Source organism: Euprymna scolopes, chromosome 1 (genome assembly GCF_053919585.1).
Source record: "Euprymna scolopes isolate OS-2025 chromosome 1, ASM5391958v1, whole genome shotgun sequence".
Lineage (NCBI taxonomy): Eukaryota > Metazoa > Mollusca > Cephalopoda > Sepiida > Sepiolidae > Euprymna > Euprymna scolopes.
The window spans coordinates 157,169,675-157,185,756 of NC_136482.1; positions in this window are offsets into that span (position 1 = coordinate 157,169,675).

Below are 16,082 nucleotides of genomic sequence, written 5' to 3' on the forward strand. Positions count from 1 at the left end.
TCTGCGATCTCTAATGAATAACTCAGCCAATTTTTGGTCAAAATATTTGAAATTTTACATAAAAGGTATTCAGATATAGGGCAAGCGTTTTAATCGTTTTTTTTTTTGCTGAAAATTTGGCTTCCAAGGGGTAAAAGTTCAAAAGATTTTACCTATAACGTCTCTTGCAAACTATTAAGCCAATGTTTGGTTTAAACATTTGAAATTTTAGTAAAGGGTATTCAGACTTCCAGCAAGCATTTTAATCAGTTTGTTGGTGACAATTTGGGCACCAAGAGGTCAAAGTTGAAAGAGTTGACCTTTGCAGTTTATACCAAACTCCTCCGCCAGTTTTCGGCTTAACCACTTGAAATTTTAGATGTAGGTTACTTGGATATGGCTCAGATATATTTATTTGATTTTAGCCCAAAACAATAAATGTTAAGGCGTCAAAATTAGGGTCAAAGTAAAAAAAATAGTTAAGGAAGCCTATTATATAGAAAGACATTACGATATATATATGCGCACTTTTTATTATATACATATGCATATAAAGTTATGAACAGTACATAGGGCCCGAGCAAAGCCAGGCTGAACTGCTAGTAATCTATATATCTATAAAAGTGAAACTGTGTGTGTGTGTGTGTGTGTGTCTGTCTGTCTGGGTGTATACACTTCCCTCCCAAATAACTCAACTGTCAATTTTCGGTCTACAAACTCGAGATTTAACATAAAGGGGTATTGAGGTCTAGGAAACTCTTTTTAATCGGTTTTTGGCCAGACATTTTGCTGTTTAGGGGTCAAAGTTAAATGGTCTGTCCTTTGAGAACTCTACCAAACTCCTCCGCCAATTTTGGGTCTAAACAATTGGGATTTTAGATATAGGTTCCTTTGGGCATGGATCTAACTTTATAATTTGATTTGAGCCCAAAACAATAAATATTAAGGAGTCCAAATTGGAGTCAAAGTTTTAAAAAATTTACCTCCAAATTACTCAGCCAATTTTTAGTTTAAATATTTGAAATTTTACATAAAGTGTATTCAAACATAGGGCAAGCTTTTTAATCGTATTTTTTCTGGGTCACAGTCCAAATGATTTTACCTTTGAGGTCTCTAGCAAACTATTAAGCCAATTTTTCAGTCTAAATATTTGAAATTTTACATAAATGAAGACATGCAGAAAACTTTTAAATCACTGTTTGGCCGAAAATGTGGCTGACAAGAAGTCAAAGTTTACAGAGTTGACCTTAGCAGACTCTACCAAACTCCTTTGCCAATTTGAAAAATTTAGATGTAAGTTACTTTGACATGGATCGAACATTTTAATTTTAACAGTACATTAGTACTTTTTAGCTATACCACTTCGGATGGGTGGGGCAAAGAAACCATACCGTACTCCCAAAGAAAGAACCCATCCACTATATATATATATATATATATATATATATATAATCGTCCCAGGGCACTAAATGCAGTTTTAGCTATAAATTTAGCGTTTTTTTTTCTTTCTTTGGGAGTACGGTATGGTTTATTTGCCCCATCCATCCGAAGTGGTACAGCTAAAAAAGTACTAATGTACTGTTGCCTAGGATACATATTTTATAAATAATAATTGTAAGTTCAATAGTTTTGGATGTTGCAAATCGCATAGATCTTATTGATTTGGCATTACGTATATATTTAAGAATATATTAAGGCATTGAACTTTACAAATCGATAATGATAATAAAATAATACCTTAAAATGACCAATATTTCGAATAAGTACTTATTTGCTTTTTGTTAAAGAAAAGGGTTACACCCCCAACACACACATATCTATCTATCTATCTAAATATATATATATATATATATATATATATATATATATATATATATATATATATATATATATGTATGTGTGTGTGTGTGTGCTTTTGAAGGAAATATTCTTTTTTTTTTTTCAAAAGACTTTTTGTATTCCTACACGTCAACACACAGGAAATAAATACAGAAAAGGTATAAACATTTATATATTTTTCCTATTGATTTTCTATTCATACATATTTAAATATGCATATATATATATATATATATATATATATATATATATATATATATATATATATATGCATATTTAAGGCACCCTCATACAGTACTGTTTCGTTGTATCACAACTCATCAGTGTGGCTTGACAAGCACCTTCCCCCATATGTGGAGAGAACCTACAGTCACTGAGTTGACAGTCGGCAGCTCTACCCACAAGGCTAGGAATTGGTGCCCGCAAATGTCGCTCATCAAGTATTTATTAAAAAAGAATTTGCCCATCTCTTCCTAGTGCTGAAACTACTAGTTTGTTTATAAACAAACGAACAGTGAAAAAGTCTACTAAATTAAATATACGTTGATCTTCTATTAATTCTGTTTTTGATCCTTTCCAACTTCCGAATAACGGTCTTCACTTCTGACACAAAAAACAGAATTAATAAACAAAAAAATGACAATTTTATTTAATGAAATATGTTTAAGAGAAAAAATGCTGTATATATATATATATTATTTTTAAAATGCAATTATCCACTGACACGTGCCTCGTTGTCTACGACTCATCAGAGTGGCCGAATAGAGAGAGATTCGAAATCGGGACCCCACGGTAATGAGCCTAAACTCCTTACCTTTGACCCATCTGGCCAACTGTCTGGATATATCGCGATTTACTTAGATGTTGTTTGTTTTGGTTTTAGCGATATGTTTTGAATGAATTCAATTATTTACGAAAGTGCATTTTTACCTAAATGCGAGTTGGGAATAATTTTCCCTTTAACCAACCCGGTACCCCCACATGGGGAGCGGTATATATATTATTTTTTATTAGCAGTTCAGCCCAACTTTACTCAGGCTCTATATATTGTTAATAACTTTATGTGCATATATATATATATATATATATATATATATATATATATATATATATACATACACATATATATATACATACATATATATATATGTATATGTATGTATGTATATGTATATGTATGTATATATATATATACATATATATACATGCATATATATAATATAATGATTGCAACGTCTTGTCAGACGAGTGCCACTCCCTCAGACATTTAAAATACATGAGCCCAAATGCCTGAGGGAGTATCTATACAAATATGATGTTACAGAGTATTAGCTTTGTACGACAGCTAAGTCTCTCTCTCGGTTCAAAATGTTGAGATCCAGCAACAAGCAAGAGCAAGATAGCCAGCAACAAATTAAACTGCAGACCAGCTTAATGCGGGTAATGGTCTTCCGCTTAATGTTTTTTTTAAATCAGAGATTTGCTTCTCCTAGAAAGGCTGCCTTCACCACGGCTTACGGATGCCCTCTCTACCCCAATACACATATACACACACACACACACACACAAATATACACGGTGCTAGTTGGCCGTTGACCCAGAAAAAGAGTTCATTCGCCCTTTGTTATACACATCCATACATATATATATATATATATATATATATATATACATATATATATATATATATATATATATATATATATATATATATATATATATATATATATACATACATATATATATATGTGTGTGGGGGTTCAGATATGTATGGCTAGGTTTCCTTCCTCTTATCTATTTGCCTTTCTGGTACCTAAGGTACTTAAGCTTTTATGCATTTTTATTCTCATAGCATTTACATGCAAGTTAACATGTCGTAGAATGGATCTTGTAATCTTAAACTTACTTATTAATAGTTTTTCTTTTTCTATTTTATTATTTAATTCATCTATTTTTTTTTCATATATTAGTAGAAATAATAACCGTATTATTTTACATTTTTTTTTATTGGGGAAGTGGTATTATCCACAGGAGAACCATGTATTAAACAGCTGTCATGTTTTTGAATCTCCGAGACAGCTACATTGTTAGAGGCTGATGATCCCCGTTTTCTATTTAGAAATTTTAGTTAAGGTTTTCTCTTTTCATCCTTATGTAGTTAAATTCTCTTTTGAAATTGAAGACTTCTGCGAAATCGTCTTATGCAAATGCTAAGTAACAATTTAATAAAGGCCTTTTTTCATCCTTATATATAAATAGATTCTCTTTTGTCATAAACATTTTAAAAGTCGGATTATGTAGGTGCTAAGTCTGCGATAGGTTAAAGTTAAAATATTTTGTTCCTTCCGGGAATTTAAACTGCATTCTTTATTTTTATTTTTGCATTGTTTTTTATTCAAAGCTTCTTTAGACTATATATATATATATATATATATATATATATATATATATATATATATATATATATATATATATATATATATATATATATATATATTAAAAAGTTTGACTCATTTCCAGGTAACGTACATCCTAAATTTCAAGTGTTTAAACCCAAAATTGGCGGAGGAGTTTGTTAGAGTTTGTAAAGGTCAACTCTTTCAACAGTGACCACTTGGCAGCAAAATTTTAGTCCAAAAATTAATTAAAAAGCTTTCTGCATGTCTGAGTACCCTTTATGTAAAATGTAAAATGTTTAGACGCAAAATTTACTGAATAGTCTGCTAGAGACTGCAAGGGCAATATCTTTTGAACGTTGACTCCTTGGTAGCTAAACTGTCAGCAAAAACTTATTTAAAAGCTTGCTCTATGTCTGAATACACTTATGTAAAATTTGTTTAGACCAAAAATTGGCTGAGCGGTCAAGTTATTTTTAACTTTGACTCTAATTTTGACTCCTTAACATTTATTGCTTTGGGCTCAAATCGAATTTAAATGTTTGATTCATGCCCAAGAAATCTATATCTAAAAATTCAAATGTTTAGACCTAAAATTTGCGGAGGAGTTTGATAGAGTTTTCAAAGTCAAATCTTTGAACTTTGATCCCTTGACGGCCAAATTTCTGACCGAAACCGATTAAAAAGATTTTCCCAAATCCCAATACACATTATGTCAAATCTCGGGTCTGTAGACTGAAAATTGTAAGAATTGTTTGGTAGGGAAATGCACACACACAGACAGACACGCACGGACAATTTCACTTTATATATATATATAATCAGCACATTATTTAATCAAATTTAAAATTTTGTTACACTGTAAGTAATAAAATCTATATGTTAACTAGTATATATCTATCTACACTCTTATATAAAAGTCACTTTGTGTGTGTGTGTGTGTGTGTGTGTGAATTCCTTTCTCATAGGTTCTGAGATGGCTTTGTCTGTCTTTTACAAATGTCGCAAATTACTAATTTATATGTCTGGCCGTATTCTTGGATATGTTCTGTACAAGAATTTATCCGATAAATATCGAAAATCGTAAAAATCCGATCTTATAAATATTCTTTTCTCTGTTATAGATCAAGAAGGAAGAATTTTTACACGGGAATATTTTACGTTATACAGGTTAAAGAAAAATCATACAATCTACACAAATCATTTCTTCTAAAAAAAAACAAAAACAAATGCCGATTTATTATCATCTGGAGATATATCTCAGTGGTAGAGCATTCGATTACGAATCGAATGATTCCATGTTCAGGCCCGTGTGTATCTCATCATTTTATTTTAATTTTTTTTCTTATTAATAAGTTCAATTCATGATGAAAGAATAAGTGCCATTTAAAATCGACGCAAATCATTTATTTGCTTGGATATTTTAAAACTAAACATTAATAAGAAGTCACTTTTTCTTGGACATTCATCGTCTAACCCAAATATCAGTTGAACAATCAAATTTCGTCTGTTTGTTTACAATATCGCTATTATAAACAAAAACAGACGGAATTTGATGAACGACATTATTATTATTATTATTATTATTATTATTATTATTATTATTATTATTATTATTCCCCCCGGGCAAATTATTCCTCGTAATATGGGGCTCCTTCAGTCTTTGACAGACTATGAACATCCACGAAGGGATGCCTGCGCATGAAATTTTTGTGACAGGAGGTGCAAAATCTCCAACCACACCTCTCCTTTATCGATATTGCTTAATACCAGTGGCCAGTGAATTGTGTACAGAACGATTTGAAACAAATGGCGAGATAAGCGGAGAGCTCATACAGCGTCTAGAATTCCCAAATGGTCACCCATCTGATACTAACTAGGCTTAACGTTGCTTAACTTCGGTGATCTGACGAGAACCGGTGTGTCAATGCGATTATATATATATATATATATATATATATATATATATATATATATATATATATATATATATATATATATATATATATATTCCTCGTAATATATAATCATTTATAGAGAAATGATTCTATAATAATACATACAAAGTCCGCATAAATTAAAATATTATGTTTAAGCGTATTGTACGACCGGGCAACGCCAGGCCTCCAGCTAGTCTCTCTCTCTCTCTCTCTCTCTCTCTCTCTATATATATATATATATATATATATATATATATATATATATATTTGAGTTCTGAAGGACTATACTATTAAATCTATAGAAATTAACAGGAATATTAGAGAATGATATTTGAGAATACAAAAAAAAAACTCTTACAAACAAAATTATATAGTAGAACTATATTAAAATGAATAAACACTAAAGCAGTATAACTAAGATTCTCGTGACAATACATAGGCTGTAAAAAAAGAATTTGGACAATTTGACCAGGAGAATAACAAATTTAAAAAAAAGAAATACCATATACAGCCAACAGTGAAACCCCAAAGAAAAATATGGTATTATTAGGGTTAACTAAATATTAATAATAATAAAAAAAGACTAGTGCTAATATCTTACATTGGAATGAAAATCGATTTCACTACTTTGGAATGCACACAACTTTGGCAAGCTTCGTTTGTCTTTAAATGTTGTTTCGTAATCTTTTTATTGGTTTATCCATCAATTTTATCACCGATGGTTGCGTCGGCGGTGAGATAGTTCAGCCGTTCGTGTACACAGGAACGATATTAACTTACAAGCTTGTAAGTCAACTCCAACTTATCAGAACGTCGTGTGCAATTATGTACACTTTCACCCTGCTTTACGGTGGCTCCGATTTTATTTACTAATTTGTCGGAGCGCCAGACAAATATGTCGCCAGTCAAACATTCCCTTCTACATTTACGAACACAGAAATGGAGGCCATACATTATGTATTAGGTATTAAGCAAGTTTCAGTGACTTATATTATCAAACAGCTTCATATAATAATCTCTCTCTCTCTCTCTGTCTCTCTCTCTCTGTCTGTCTCTCTCTCTCTCTCTCTCTCTCTCTATATATATATATATATATATATATATGAGGTAGAAAATATCAAAATATCCAAAAGATTAGAATCATTGAATTCCTACAAGGGTCGTTAATAGTGCTGAATCAAAGAGAATATATATATATATATATATATACATATATATATATATATATATACATATATATACATATATACATACATACATATATACATATACATATATATATATATGTATATATATATATATATATATATATATATATATATATATATATATATAGTCTTTGAAGTTTCTTTAACATTTGAAACTACACAAAAAATTACTTTTTATATATATATATTCGTGGTAGAAAATATCCAAAAGATTAGAATCATTGAATTCCTACAAGGGTCATTAATAGTGCTGAATCAAAGAGAATATATATATATATATATATATATATATATATATATATATATATATATATATATATATATCAATATCACGCGAGATAGCCCAGTAGTAAAAGTTAAAGCTTCTTTAAATAGGGGCCCGATTTTGATTCACGCTGGATTCAGCCACTCTGATGAGTCGTAGACGAGGAAACACTTGGCAGGGGATTATTATATTTTAAACAATATATATGCCGCTCTCCATTTTAAGGTGCCAAACTGGTAAAAGGGAAAAAGATTTTCCAACTGAAAATGCGCTTAGGTATAAATAATTGAATTCATTAAAAAAATATCGCAAAACAAAAATTAATAAATAACATCCACTTAAATCACAATACATCCAGCAGGCGCGCGAGATAGCCCAGTGGTAAAAGTGTAGGCTTCTTTAAATAGGATCTCGATTTCAACTTTCCCTAGATTCAACCACTCTGATGAGTCGTAGACGACGAAACATGCGTCCGTGAATAATTATATATATATATATATATATATATATATATATATATATATATATATATATATATATATATATATATAGTTATGAAATCAACGGGTGTATTGTTTATCTGATATACGCAATTGTGAACTTCAAACTACTATAAATAACAGTATTTATATATAAGATAATTTAATCCCAACCGAATAAAAAAAGCTCAATACGAAATAGAAAGTAGAGCTTATTATAAGGGAAAGAAAATTATTGTAGTTATAAATTGCAAAGAAAAGGAGGGAAAAATACATATCCAACATTTTTTCACTTCTTTTCTTTGCAATTTATAACTACAATAAATTGCGGTTTTACTTAATGCCATGACTAGCAAATTCTAGCATTGCTACAAATATAATTTGATGATTTCTTAATGTCCTCTGATGAGAAGAATAACAAGAATAGCATTCTTTGAAACTCTGCGGAATAAGGACTTTGCAAATTGTTTTTTGAGTATTCAGTCGAACAATAAATTTTGATTGTAAAGTTCAACTTACAGTTTTAATTTCTTTTCCCTTATATATATATATATATATATATATATATATATATATATATATATATATATATATATATATATATATTGGAAACGATCGAGTGTTCAAACGAGGGGAAGGAGTATATTTTGAAGAAACAAGACTACTTACATTTATTATGTTTTAATTTACAATTTCCTAATATTTAAACTATTTTATGCTTATTTCACGTGTTTGTAGTCTAGATATTATTTTATCAGGCTGACAAGAAAGTTCTTGCTGTTTTTAACTTTGAACTTTTAAATTCAGATGAACGTATCTCGGCTTAAAAAAATATTGATCGTGAAGAACCCACTTTTCATCGAAAGTCAAAACCTGGTCGAGAAACGAGAGAAGATGACACTTCAAAACAGCTTTTCTTTTGCTTGTTCCATTCGTGAGGCACACACATATTAAGTTTTTTTTTTGTCTTTCCAATTCTTCTCAAGTGGTTAGAAATCGTCGTATACGTTACGTCTAATTCAGAAGCAAGTTTTCGAACAGTTGTGTGTGGATTGGCTTCGACTAAAGCTCTTGATTGCTCGATGGCCGACCACTACGATCATGAAATTATTTATTACAAGAAATGGAAGTACATAACAATTAAACGACCCGGACGTATACGTTACACAAGAAAAAATCACAGACGCTATCGTATTAATATATAGATTATTATTATTATTATTATTATTATTATTATTATTATTATTATTATTATTATTATTATTATTATTTGTACTCTCTTCCCGTTTTCTTTCTCTTCCCATCTTTTTCTTCCATTTCTTTTCCTCTATGTTTCTTTTCTCTATTTTGATACGCACTTTGCACTCTCCCCTTTTTTCTTCGTTTTTCTTTTATATATATTAAAAACCGTTATCTTTTTTAATCTTAATGTCACGTAATGTGACCTCCTGATGAATTTTTGTGCTTGTAATCTCCTGTTAAATTTTTATTACGGACTCATTTCTTTTTATATGCAATATCGCCTGAAGAGGCCTCGAGTTAATTGTAACTGGCTGATCGAAACACGCTCATGAAAGCGACATAATAATGCTCATATAAAACACATAAAAAGTATATATATATATATATACTATTATATAAAATAAACGTTGGATGTGTTTTTGTGTGTGTTCATTCCCTAAGGACTCCTAAACGTCTGGGCATTTTTTTTTCAATTCCAGACAAATGTAATTAATGCGACTGGCAGTGTTCTTCGATAGGTTTTGTCTCGGAATATTATCGATAATTATCGATATTTGATGACTGAAAAAACTGATGAAAGAAAGAAAACATGATTTCAGCAAAAGGCGGCTTATACATCTTAACATCACAAGTGTATTTTAGAAGTGTATTTTAGAAGTTTTATTATCGCACAAGCAGAAAGGCGCGGCATATAAAATCAACAGTATGTTCTTAGATATGACGGGGACGCGTACGAAATGAATGTTTATGTTTAGAGCACAATCGCACTATGATACTTGACTTTTGTATTTTAAACTTTAATTCAAGCCACTATCACCGCACAAATAGAAATGACCGGCATATAAAATCAATAGTAAGTTCTTTTATATGAGAAGGGAGCGTGTGAAATGTTTGTTTCTTTGGTTCTTTTTAGAGCACATTTGAACCATGCTACCTGACTTAAACTTTGATTCAAGCGATTATATAAAGATAATTTTATAAAATCAACATAAGTTCTCTACAGTGCAATGTAAACTACAATGTATTGTGGACTAATAACTTCGGGGAAACATGCGAATCTTCCTACCTGTGCACCGCGGTGGAGCCCAATTAGAGCAGGCAATCAATCGATTTGATTGAAAACTAGGCGATCTCACTGACTTCGATGACAATAAAAATATGGTAGTGGGAAATATTCGTTGACTATCATTCACGCTAGGGCAACGTCGGGTCCCCTGCTAGTATATATATATATATATATATATATATATATATATATATATATATATATATATATATATATATATATTCACCAGCAACATAAACTCAATAGTACAGCTAAGCTACACAGTTTCTCCTTAATACTATTGATTTTAAATCTTGGATTTATTTTTTATATATATTCAAAATAATGTACGGATTTAGCACGAAAAATAAAATAAAATAAATAAATGAATAAAATAAGAAAAAAGAAATACCCGCCCTTTCATCATAAAGTTATTTACTGAATTACATATTATCAGTAGCTCAACGTTTCTGCGATATTACTTTAATTTTAACACATGTTTAAAATAATGTGGTTGGAAATAATTGCAATATGTATTTTATTTGGCTAATATAATTTTTTTTTAATAATTAGAAACAAAAAGCAGTTAATAAATAAGTACTTAAAAATAAGCAATTCTCTCACGATAATTTCTAGGAGAGTATAAGACTCGTTTTTTTTTTAATTTTTTTTTTTTTTTTTTTTTTTTTTTATAATGATTAGACGAGTCCATTACAAGTGAATGGGTAAGTCTTGGAAACTGTAACAAAATAGATACAGCCCACAAACTGATCCACTTAATTGGCCAGTTTTAATAAATATAGTTTTTTTTCAGTCTAAAAATCTAGCGATCACGCACGCTTTTTCCCCATTCCACTCCTTACTATCTCAACCATTATACCCCCAACCCACCCATCCTCTTCACATAATATTGCACGTTCCAGCTAAATACCCTCTATAACTTATCTTCAACCAGTTTGGATAAAATTCACTTCATCGGATGTAAAGAAACAACACCTTATCAACATTGGTGAGGTACGTCCCAAAATTAAGTTAATAAATCTATGAGTTTTATTTCAAACACTAGCGGGGGTACCCGGCGTTGCCCGAGTGTTTGTTTCCGGGACGGGGGGGGGGAGTTTTAAAAAATGTTATGGTAGTAGGAAGGATCAAACCCGGAGTCATGAGTAAAAGTAGGAAAATAAAGTGTGAAAAAAAAACAAAACAAAAAAAACATCTGCAACGTTAACAGTTCGGCCACCAAGAAAAGTCCATTCCAGTTGTTTAGGAAAAAAAAACAAAAAACAAAAAAAAAACGACAACGGTAGGTCGGTGCGAACGTGAAAATATAATGTGAATTATCGAGCACGCTAACCACTACGCCACAGAGCACTGCAGCTTAGTTTAGTGATTTTAAATAACTTCACATGAAAGAACTACGAAGCCAAACCGGTGTTCTCTTCTCAACTGTTCCTTGTGAACGATCCCCAAACGGTGTTAAGTGGTGGCAGGGGGAGGAGGAATTTATTAGAGAGAAAATATTTTACCACTTCCATTGATCTTAACCGATTTTGGCCGTGACTTCTCAGCAGAAAAAGTATAGAAATCTAAGATTATCGAGGAATTTGAGAAATAATAAGCCTATAACACACCTCAGATATTGTTCTGCCGTTTGTGCATATTATATTTGCATGAAATATTTTGATTTTTAATCCTATTAATGTCAAAATCATACGGGAAAAATGAGTTCATTTTATTTATATAGAGAAGAAGAGAAGAGAAGAAGATAGAATAGATAGAAGAGAAGAGATAAATAAATAAAGATCATAGACTTCTAATGGTAGCGAGCAATACGCTGTCCGGTTACCATATACAATTCCTGGTCTTTCTCGTGACAACAGTAGGTTCTCTACAGTGCAATGTAAACTACAGTGTGTTGTGGACTAAGTCACTGCGGGGAGGCATGTGAAGCTATCTCTAGGTGCACTGTGGTGGGTCCCCAACCAGAACAGGCAAACAATCGCTTTGATTGAAAACTGGGCGATTTCACCGATTTCGATGATGATAAAAATACCAGAAGGCGAAACATGTGTTGAGCCTTATTCAATCCCGGACAACGTCGAGTATCCCTACTAGTTATTAACATAAAATTGTCATCAGTAATTCGAAATTGATTATTTGAGACTTTAAAATATTATTTGAAAATAATTTCTAGCAGGAAATAAAGTGTATGGACCAAACGCGTATATAACAAATGCTTCTTTCATAATGAACCAAAAATCTGAGGAGCAACTATTCTAGAATTGATCGTTGTCTCGGTATTATAAACCGATCCTTAGCAGGGTTTTCTGCTCGTACATATTCAGCGTATGTGCTCTTTAGATGTATTTGAATCCCAAGTCATCATCATCATCATCTTCTTCTTCTTCTTCTTCTTCTTCTTCTTCTTCTTCTTATTATTATTATTATTATTATTATTATTATTATTATTATTATTATTATTATTATTCTTATTATTAATTCTTTTTCACTTCTTTCTGTTCCAATTTATCTTCATTTCATGCGAAAAGATACAGGAAATAAGAGAAAGCAAAACTATTTTTTTTTGTTAGTTTTCTGGCTATGGAAAGTGTTTCCCAGGGATTTCCCGACCTGAAAAAAGAGAGAAAAAGCCGTCTCTCCTATTCTACGAAATAATACCCATTGTTTAAGCAACAATAAATGGAAGAATAGAAAATTAAATAAACATGTTTTTAATTCAGCTATTTTGAGAAAGGAATACAACTGATAAACACCAAGGACATAACAGTCCCATAAGTGTGTATATATATATATATATATATATATATATATATATATATATATATATATATATATATATATATATATATATATATATATATATATATATAGTTTAGTTATACGCATTGTGCATCTTTGTTCGTAATAGAATATAAACGCTTTTTTTACATTTGTCAAGGTGAATATTTTCTGATTATATATATATATATATATATATATATATATATATATATATATGTATGTATATATGTATATATATATATATATATATATATATATATATATATATATATATATAATAGTAGAATAACCGTGTTAGGACGGGCAAAAATAATTTCCCCTAAAAGAACAGTTTTGCACCACTTTTGTGGCCCATTACGACGATTAAAATTTAGATAAAATCATTCTAAAACTTAAGTTTCGCATGCTTATAACTACAGGGTGGAACGATAAATTATCGCCCTAGAAAAGACGATATGATTTCATTTCCGTTTGATGTAAACTGTTTTTTGTTGTTGCAGACGATCTACTAGTTGGCTAGTTGTGTACAAATTCCAAAAGCGATAGGAGCCGCCTATCATGCTTAAAAGTTACACAATGTTAAACGAGCGAGATCGCAGATGCGCCGCTGTATAACCCATGCTCTCTACCGATCCAAGTTATGGCAACAGGACTATGGCTAGCACCTTCAAAATGCAAACCCGGGCGGTTTAACGATCAACAAAGTTTCTGGCCACGGCTATGGTCTTTGGTAGTTTCAGATGAGGGCCAATTCATGCCACCTCATATCTTTGAAGTCGGATTGAAAGGCAACACCAAAGTGAACCTAAATGTGCTGAAGAGCGTGGTAATCCTCTGTTGCAATCAGGTGGCCGCTGACAGACCCTGGAAATGGTAGCAGAACTCGGCGCCAGCCCACCAATCAAAAGAGAAATCTATGCTTCAGAAGGAGTGCTACGACTTAGTGCCCTTTTCTTACTGGCCCCTTCCTTCCCTCGACCTGAACCCGCTTTGATCTTATCAACATGACCTTCAACAAGACCAAAGCATACTTGATCGCCACCATCCCCCGAGTATTCGCCGAGCTTCCGCCGGTGCTTGTTGAAAAGGCATGCTCCCAATTTCGGACCCGTATCGAGGCGGTGATTGAGGCTGAAGGCGGTTACATTGAATAGACGTCAGCTCTACTATATAATCAAGTGACTTGAATTTATTGTTTCAATAAAAGTTTCACAATAAAGCTGTAGTGTTGTTTTCTTAAGGGCGACAAATTTATCGTTCCACCCTGTATTTTCATAAAAATCCACGTTGATTATAGAAAATGTCTTAAATGTCGTGAGAAGAAATTGAAATTCAGGGAAGTATGCTTAATTAGTGTCCAATGATTGTTAATCAAATTTCTTGCAAAGCTGAAATATTTTAATTTTTAAGAGGAGAACATGTCCATTTCCGCCCCTCCTAAAAACACTACAACGAAACTGAAATCTTGGGAATATTTATTTTCTAATGTTTAACACTTATTGTTCAAATTTTACAAGAAATGAAGGCATTTGAATTTCCACAAACGGGTTCTAACCCATTTTACCCATATTAATAACACTAAATTAAACTAAATATTACCAACATTCTCCACCTTTACTCCTAAAGGTCATGTCCTAAAATTCATTATGATCAATTAATTACTTTAGAAGAGAATCTCATATATAAAATAAAACATCTAAACATATAGATATGCCTAACTTTATATAAGTAGAGAAACGATGAAAAATCTACGGTTTAAATGCATATCTTAAGCTTAGAATATTATATTTATGCAACTTTCAAATCAAGACGTCATTCTATGTCATACTTGCAAGCCGCCCAACGTTGCTTGGTCGTAAACTACGCATATAACACGATCAGTCGGTCACTGGTGTGTGACCGATCAACGTGTTATCCTAAATATCTTAGAAACGGTCCCATGGTGTGACGATGGGCCAGTCGTTAGGGCCTGAGTATCAATAGGAAAAGAATACCCGAGATGTTGGATGTGGCTGCGTAGCTCCTTCATTCTCTAAAGATGTCTTCACTCTGGTGGCAATCGGGTTGGAATCTTCTTTGTCTTCAGAGCCGTTTCATTCTTTAATGCAGGTATTTATGGCTGACACAAAAAAAAAAAAAAAACGCACAACACAGGTCGCAATTTATATGAGAAATATAATAAACTATTTATTTTATAAAATGTATACAATATATATATATATATATATATATAAAATATATTTTAGTCATCGACATACAGACCTGTTTCGTTGTTTCACAACTCATCAGTGCCGCTAGACTAACACCTATCCCAAGCCGAGGATCGAACCTAGAACCGTCGTAATGACAGTCGATTACAATATTAACATACAATTTATAGATCCTACAATTGATTTTCACCATTGCTTCATTAAAACTAACTAACCTAACTAGTGCTGAGGGAGGGGGTGCTCCCCTTCTCTCATTTACAGAGGGACAGAAAAGACGTGCTCACCTCATGGCGGTCCGAACAGAAAGAGAGAGCGAGCGAGAGAGAGAGAGAGAGAGAGAGAGAGAGAGAGAGAGAGAGAGAGAGAGAGAAAGGAAGGATATTACGGGATGCATTTCTCCGCCTACAGCCAAATCACGGCATTTCAGGGTGAGGGTGATAACAACCACCAAAACCAGGTTTGGTTTGGTTGTTTTTGTGTTATGGCATATCAACACTTTTTGGGTTATTTAATGTCGAATCCAGTTATTTTGAAGAAAAATGTTTTAATAGAATATATGGGTTTGTATTACTGTACACATAGATTCGAAAAAGTTGTCAAAAAACAAATATATAACAAATAAATGTTATCAAAGGCAAGATAAATTACTTTTCTACCAAACTGGATATAATTTTCGT